This window comes from Prunus dulcis, unplaced genomic scaffold (genome assembly GCF_902201215.1).
Source record: "Prunus dulcis unplaced genomic scaffold, ALMONDv2, whole genome shotgun sequence".
NCBI classification, from domain to species: domain Eukaryota; kingdom Viridiplantae; phylum Streptophyta; class Magnoliopsida; order Rosales; family Rosaceae; genus Prunus; species Prunus dulcis.
This window is the reverse complement of record NW_023010221.1, coordinates 1-8,825: the sequence shown is the minus strand read 5'-3', so window position 1 is coordinate 8,825 and position 8,825 is coordinate 1. Positions and strand designations below refer to the sequence as shown.

Sequence of the window (8,825 nt, the reverse complement as noted above, 5' to 3'; positions counted from 1 at the left end):
CCTAGTCAAATATGGCGGCTTCTTGATTCAATGAATATTACATGAGAAGAAAAAAATGTAATGGACATATACATATACCAAAGCAGAGCAGACATTCTTGTAAAGGCAATGAAAGGCTTTTGAAAAAAATTAGGGAAATTGGCGGCTTTACCCCTGGCTCACCTAATTTATTCACTAATATTCTAATTTTGAAACTCAATCACAAATACCCCTTATAAAAACTCCTTATTGACAGCCTATTGCCCATGCTTCACTTCGTTTTTTTTCCTCAGTTGTTGCTCTTCCTCTTCCTCTTCTTCCTTCTGCCAAACCTCACAAAATCCACCTCAACCACAGAATCTCCCCTAACTCTATCTCATCTTAGTTATATCTTCCAACTATGAGCTGATTTCAACCTAAAAGTTGAACCCCAAATTTGGACCGGACAATAGCCAAGGCGTGACTCGCCACCTCCGTTGTCAACCTCCACAACGAAGCCACAGTCTTGACTTGCCACCTCCATTGTCAACTTCCACCACAAAGCCACGGCACCTTCCTCGTCGATCTTCACTGTGGTGAGTTCTGATATTGGTTTTGTTTTTGTTAATTTTTTTATTTTTGGGGTTGTTTTGATTGATTGAGATTATTGGGTGATTGCTTTCACTGTTTTGAATGATATATTAATGAGTTTCTGTTGTGGCTTGCTGTTTCTGTGATTGAATGAAACTTACCAAATATTTCAAGTGGTTGTTAAGCTCTTGGACTTGGATACACTGTTTTGTGCTTATGATTTGTCTTTGAAATGATGTATACACTGTCTTGTGATTGAGACTTGGACTTGCAGATCTCTTTGAAAGTAATGTATTCACTCTTTTGGATGATATTTGACATGAAACAACCTTGTGTTGAAATGTAAGTGTGGTGAGCTGATATAAAAGATGTTAGGCCTCTAATCTGATATTGTGTATTCACTTAGTCACTAAGATAGGCAAGTGTTAGGCATCAGTTAAATGGTAAGTGGCTATAGCCACGTGTAATGATCCTAGAGATCAGTTTTGAATGTAAGGCTGTGATTTCTCAAATGATGTAAGAGAATCCAGCTGTGCTTCTAACGGTTACATAGCTCACACTGAGCTTGCCAAAAAGAATAGCAGAGCATACAATACAAAAATACAGAAGAATTGATTTCAGCTTTGCTCTCGGTTTTCTCTTGCATTTTATTTTCTCTTCTTCTCCAAAATCTGTTCAAAACTCTAACATGGCCTCAGAGCCAGGTTGGGTCTCTTAATCTGGGCGTAAAACTGTGAAGTTTACTGTGCTCAATCGAAGCTCAGCTAAACATTTGAGAAGAGAAGCTGCTGTGATTCAGACCAAACAATGGCTGGATCTGGAAGTTCAGAAGTCAGAACTCCGATCTTCTCCGGTGAGAACTACGAGTTCTGGAGGATCAAGATGGTGACAATCTTCAAATCTCTTGGGCTGTGGGGTCTGGTAGAAAAGGGGATTCCAGTTTCTGACTCGAAGAAGCAGACCAAGAAAGTTGAAGACTCATCGGAAGAAGAAGCAGATGCAGAGATGATTGCTGTGCTCATGAAGGATGCAAAGGCTCTGGGCATTATACAAAATGCAGTCTCTGACCAGATCTTCCCTCGGATTGCAAATGCCGACTCAGCAAAAATGGCATGGCTCCTACTCTACAGTGAGTATCATGGAGGTGATCAGGTTAGATCTGTAAAACTGCAGAATCTTCGAAGAGAATTTGAGTATATGAGAATGCGTGAGAATGAACCTCTATCTGCATATCTCACTCGGTTGAATGATTTGATAAACCAAATGAAAACATTTGGAGAAGTTTTATCAAATGAAAGGCTGGTTCAGAAAGTGTTAATCAGTCTTAATAAAATGTATGATCCTATCTGTTTTGTGATTGAAAATACAAAGAGCTTGGAGACTATTGAGTTGCAGGAGGTGATTGCAATATTAAAGAGCCAAGAGCAACGGTTTGAAATGCATAATGTGGACTTAGCTGAGAAGGCATTTGCCTCCTTCTCAGTAAATGAAAAGCAACAGAATAAGAACTGTGCTTCCTCTGGGCCTGCTAAGTCTCAGAAACATTGGCAATCAAAAAACAAGCCATGGGATTCTGGATCTAAGCCACAGCAGGCTGGTGCAGCACAGAGTTCAAATGGCTCAAAGTTTGTGCATCAAGAAGGCGCGAAACCGCAATGCAATGTATGCTCCAAGTTCCATTTTGGAGAATGTAGATTTAAGGGACAACCTAAGTGCTACAAGTGTGAAAGATTTGGGCATTTGGCAAGGGAGTGCACAACAAACAAAGGTGTGCAGAAAGCTAATAATGCAAGCCAAGTGGAAGTAGGAGGAAACCTGTTTTATGCAAATTGTGCTATTTCAAACGGGAGTGCAAATGAAGAATGGTATGTGGATAGCGGCTGCAGCAACCATATGACTGGGAACAAGGAGCTGCTGATTGATATGAACACAAGTGTGACAGGTAAGGTGCAGATGCCAACAGGGGAACTTATAAACATAACTGGTATGGGTACTTTAGTGCTTAACACAAGCACTGGTACAAAGCATATCAGAGAAGTCATGTACTTACCTGGATTGAAAGAAAATCTGTTGAGTGTGGGTCAAATGGATGAGCATGGTTATCATTTGGTGTTTGGAAGCAATATGTGCAGTATTTTTGATGACTCTTCACTGGAGAAGCTCATCATGAAAGTGGAAATGAAAAAAAACAGATGCTATCCGTTGACATTGTCTCCAACTGACTATGTTGCTTTAAGAGCTAGTGTGTCTCACTCCACGTGGATTTGGCACAAAAGAATGGGGCATTTACATTTAAAAGGGCTAAACCAACTCAAGGAAAAGGAGATGGTGCACGGCCTGCCACATCTAGAAGCTGTAAATGGAGTCTGTGAAGGCTGCCAGTTTGGGAAACAACATAGAGAATGGTTTCCTAAGAACCAAGCATGGAGGGCAAGTACTCCTCTTGAGTTGATACACATGGACTTGTGTGGGCCTATGCAAAACGAGTCTATTTCAGGTAACAAATACTTCATGCTTCTCATAGATGACTGTACAAGAATGATTTGGGTGTATTTTCTTAGATACAAGTCTGATGCACTAAACTGTTTTAGAAAGTTTAAGTCTATGGTAGAGCTGCAGAGTGGTTTTAAAGTGCAATGTGTAAGAAGTGATAAAGGGGGAGAGTTCACATCTTGTGAATTCAATAAGTTGTGTGAAGAAGCAGGTATTCAAAGGCAGTTTTCTATGGCATATACTCCACAACAAAATGGAGTGGTAGAAAGGAAGAATAGGACAGTTGTAGAAATGGCAAAAGCTATGTTACAAGAGAAGGATCTGCCTTATTATCTGTGGGCAGAAGCTGTACACACTGCTGTGTATATACTGAATAGATGTCCTACCAAGGCACTCAAACACAAAACTCCATTTGAGGCCTATAGTACAAGGAAACCAGGTGTTGCTCACTTCAAAGTGTTTGGCAGCGTTTGTTTTGTACATAAACCAGCAGAAGGGAGACAGAAGCTGGATGCCAAGAGCACAAAGGGAGTATTTGTTGGTTATGCAACTTGTGAAAAGGGTTATAGGGTGTTTGATCCTGTTACCAGGAAGCTTTTGTTGTCAAGAGATGTTATATTTGATGAGGGAGCAATCTGGAATTGGAAGGAAGTGACTGAGAACCAAATGCAAGTGCTGAACTATGAAGAGCAGCCTAGAAATCCTGAAACAACACCATTTGAAACACCTGTAGGACATCAGATTCATGATCTCATGTCAGGGGGTCGTGTTTCACAAGGAGAATCAAGCAAACACAGCAGCAGGGTAGAGGATACTCAACGTTTTGATCACACTCCATTGAAATGGAGAAAGTTGGATGATATTCTAGCACAATGCAATCTGTGCATTGTGGAACCCGAGAAGTTTGATGAAGCTGTCAAGGATGAGTCATGGATAAAGGCAATGAAGGATGAGTTGTCAATGATAGAAAAGAATGCTACATGGGAGCTTGTTGACAGACCTTCATCAAAACCAGTTATTGGAGTTAAATGGGTGTTTAAAACCAAGTTAAATCTGGATGGTTCAGTGCAGAAAAATAAAGCAAGGTTAGTGGCTAAAGGATACTCTCAGAAACCAGGGGTGGACTACAACGAAACATTTGCACCTGTGGCTAGATTAGACACAATCCGAACTCTGATTGCATTAGCTGCACAAAAGGGCTGGCAGCTGTACCAATTGGATGTTAAGTCAGCTTTTCTAAATGGTGTCTTAGAAGAAGAAGTGTATGTAGACCAGCCGGAGGGATTTGTGGTGAAGGGGAGTGAAAGCAAAGTTTACAAGCTGCACAAAGCTCTATATGGTTTGAAACAAGCGCCAAGAGCTTGGTATAGTGAAATTGATAGTTATTTTGCTAAGTGTGGTTTCACAAAGAGTCAAAGTGAGGCTACTCTTTATGTCAAAACTAGAGGTGAAGCAAGCATCTTGATTGTGTCTCTCTATGTAGATGACATAGTATACACTGGAAACTGTCACACCATGATAGAAGAATTTAAGCAAGATATGATGGAGAAATATGAGATGACGGATTTGGGACTCTTGCATCATTTCTTAGGGATGGGAGTAATTCAAACACCAACGAGCATCTTCCTTCATCAAAGGAAGTATGCATCAACTCTGTTGAGCAGATTCGGTCTGAATGACTGTAAACCTGTGGTTATTCCTCTGGTCCCAACTGAAAAATTAAGTAAGGATGATGGGAGTGGCTCCACAAGTGAGGAGCAATATAGAAAGATTGTTGGCAGTTTGTTGTACCTCACAGCTACAAGACCTGATATCATGTTTGCAGCTAGCTTACTTGCAAGGTTCATGCACTGCCCCACCAACAAACATCTTGGAACAGCTAAACGAGTCCTTAGATATGTGAAAGGAACTCTTGACTATGGTCTGGAGTATGTGAAGGGAAAAGAGGCAGTTCTAATTGGCTATTGTGATAGTGATTGGAGTGGTTCAGTGGATGATAGCAAGAGCACCTCTGGTTATGCGTTTTCTTTCGGTAGTGGAGTGTTTGCTTGGGCTTCAGTCAAACAGCACTGTGTTGCTCTCTCTACTGCAGAGGCAGAGTACATTAGTGCCTCCGAAGCAACAACACAAGCTGTTTGGTTGAGATTTGTATTGGAAGATTTCGGAGAGTTCCAAACAGAGGCCACACCACTACACTGTGATAACACCTCTGCTATTGCCATTACAAAGAACCCTGTGTTTCATCAGAAAACCAAGCATATTGATCGAAGGTATCACTTTATTAAGGATGCTTTGCAAGAAGGAATTGTAGATTTGATCTATTGTCCTACGAATGAGCAGCTGGCAGACATTTTTACAAAGGCCTTGGCCAAGGATCGTTTCAGCTATCTACGAGAGAAGCTTGGTGTGAAATCAGCTCACAACTTAAAGGGGAGTGTTGAAATATAAGTGTGGTGAGCTGATATAAAAGATGTTAGGCCTCTAATCTGATATTGTGTATTCACTTAGTCACTAAGATAGGCAAGTGTTAGGCATCAGTTAAATGGTAAGTGGCTATAGCCACGTGTAATGATCCTAGAGATCAGTTTTGAATGTAAGGCTGTGATTTCTCAAATGATGTAAGAGAATCCAGCTGTGCTTCTAACGGTTACATAGCTCACACTGAGCTTGCCAAAAAGAATAGCAGAGCATACAATACAAAAATACAGAAGAATTGATTTCAGCTTTGCTCTCGGTTTTCTCTTGCATATTGTTCTTCTTTTCTTCTCCAAAATCTGTTCAAAACTCTAACACCTTGGACAGTCAAGGTTTGGCAATTTGTAAGTAGTTAGTTAGTAATAGGATACCCTGGGTTAATGGCTTTGGGTTGGATTTAACTTTAAGAGTTCTTGATACATGCCTTCCTTGCTGGAGCTTAAAACACAGCTATGCTAGCTGAACCGTTTAACTTTGCATAATACTGATGTTTTAAAATTGTTGGTTGTTAATGTTAATTGATGTTTTATCTGTATGGTTTATACATTAGTTGATAGATTTTTTATTGGTAGCTTAACATGTGTTAACAAAATGGGTTTATGATGATGGTCAGAATGTGTTAACAAAATGGATTTTTTATTGATAGATTTTATGATGGTCAGAAATGGACACAATTGTAATTTTGGTTTGCTACAATGAAAAATGGGTAACCTCAAAGAAGATGTGCACATATGAAGGGGGTAACTCAAAAGGCATAATAGTTTCGCGAAACATCACGTCTGGTGAGCTTTTGGAATGGGTGCATAAGATTGTTAATACAAACAACAGGGAAGACAAGCTTTGTTTAAAGTTCTCAGTTTCAATATCCTCGAATGAGTGTAAGCATATCAAGATTGAGGACAATGATGATGTTAAATTTTTTTATTAAGTACATTTGTGACGTAATTCCTTCAAAAGTGGCTCCTTTACTGGTGAGCATAGAAGACAGAGGACTGACAAATGTCATAGGTGATCATATACATATCACGACGGATATGAGTCAGATGGCCTGTTCTTCAAATGCCATAGTTGAAAGCAATGGTGATGTACATGGTGATTTTGGAACATAATATTTAGACATGATTGATTTTACAGGGGTGGAGGGGGTGCATAGTGGTGATAATGGTATGGAAATGAATGGCTTGCAAATGCACTCAGCCCCTCTTATTTTGGCCCATTTGGAGACATTTTCACAAGTGGGTGTGGTAGGTTTCGGAACAATGTCTGAACTTTCTATTCGACATATTTGGAGGCAAATGGGTGAACAAAACGTGCACAACTTGGGTACTGTAAATGATGAAGAAGAAGATATTGAAAGCGCGTATTCACGAAATAATTGGGATCCAAAATTGGAAGTTGGGAAAATTTTCTCTAGTAAGGAAGCCCTGTCCAACAAGTTACAGTTGGCGGCAGTGAGAGGTCACTTTGAATTTAAGGTGAAGCAGTCTTGCAAGAGTCGATTGGTTGTGGTTTGTTCTCAAGGTCCATGCCCATGGCGGCTTCGTGCATCTAGTTATGGAGAAAAAAAACTTCATGATTGTGAAATATAATCCGGTCCATGAATGTGATATGAGTTTTATACATGACAAGCATCATCACGCAAGTGCTAAACTCGTTGGTAATGCAGTGAAGCAGAAGTTCAAAGATTCTTGCACAATATACACACCAAGTGATAAATCAGAGATGTGAAACAAAACTTTGGTGTCACCATTAATTATTGCAAAGCTTGGAGATCGAGGAAGTTAGCTCTAATATCCACTAGAGGTTCAGTAGAGGAGGCATATTCTCTTCTTCCAGCTTATTGCACTACTACAAAAAAGCAAAAAGACAACGGTAAATCACCGTCGTGTATTCGATTTTTCAATGGTCGTGGAATCCACCGTCATCTTTTCCCTCATAAACCACGACGCTAAATCACCGTCGTTGTTAAAATATACAGCGTCATCAACAAATACAAAACGACGTCTTTGTACTGCAAAAAGATCTAAAAAAGCAGTCGAGGATGAGAATAGGCGACCAACTCTCTAAAAAAACCGTCGTTAAAAAGGAAAAATATGACACATATTAACAGAACAAGGCCGCAAGATAGACATACAACGACGAAAATTAAAATAAGACGCCGTTAAATATCATTTTCGCGACAATAAAAAATATGACGTCTTTAAATACATTAGATGACGACGTTATTGATCCCTACTACGTCGCCTATATAAAAACAGCCGTCGTAAAATAAATTTTCCACTTCGATTTTTCTATAAAGATGACGTGGAAATAGTTGTCAGTGTCATTATTTACGACGTATGTATTTATAGAGTAGACGTTGAACAACGAAACAACGTCGGTTACAAAATATGAGAGTCGTATTACAAAATTTATACGTCCTATTTTCAGAAACAAACAACGACGATAAATATTAGGCGTTGTTAAATAAAACAACGTCGAAAACAAATAAAAACAGACGTGTTTAGTCTGCTAAAGTTTTAAAAAATAGTCGAGGATGAGAATAGGCGACCAACTCAAACAAATCACCGTCGTTAAAAAGGAAAAATATGACACATATTAAAAGAACAAGGCCGCAAGATAGACATACAGCGACGACAACTAAAACACTACGCCGTTAAATATAATTTTCACGACAAGAAAAAATATGACGTCTTTAAATACATGAGAAGACGGCGTTATTGAAATCTACTACGTCTCTTATTTACAAACAACCGTCGTGAAATAAATTTTCCACTTCGATTTTTCTAAAAAAGATGACGTGGAAATAGTTGTCGGTGTCATTATTTACGACGTATGTATTTATATAGTTGACGTTGAAATGCAAAACAACGTCGGTGGCATTTATATAGTCGACGTTGTATTTATATGTATTCATTACTCACGACGCACTTATTAATGTAGACGGCGTTGAACTTCTAAACAATGTCGGTTCCAAATAAATGAGAGCCGTATTACAGAACATATAGACGGCGTTGATTATGATGAGAGCCGTATTACAAATAACGTCGTTTAATTGATATTAGACAGCGGTTATAATGAATTACCGTCGGAATTCATTTCGTTCCTCTTCGTTTATAAAGAACTTGCGACGTGGAAAATGTATGATGACGTCGTATTTTTTAACGTTCAGATTATTTATCTCGTTTTTTAGACGTCGGTATTATGAGATTGGAGTCGTGTTATTTAGAATTACATGGCGGTTCTTAATCCTTCCCCGACGTGATATCCTGGATAATTGCTTCACAATAGCGTCGTGGTTCTTCATT

At 39.3% G+C, this 8,825-nt stretch overlaps 1 long non-coding RNA gene across 1 annotated transcript; it reads left to right on the top strand.

The window, feature by feature from the left end:
* The first annotated feature begins 231 nt into the window (after positions 1 to 231).
* Positions 232 to 7,457, top strand: LOC117613226. Its single transcript, XR_004583688.1, has 2 exons — positions 232 to 554; positions 6,164 to 7,457. It is a non-coding gene; the product is annotated as an uncharacterized LOC117613226 (long non-coding RNA).
* The last annotated feature ends 1,368 nt before the right edge of the window (positions 7,458 to 8,825 follow it).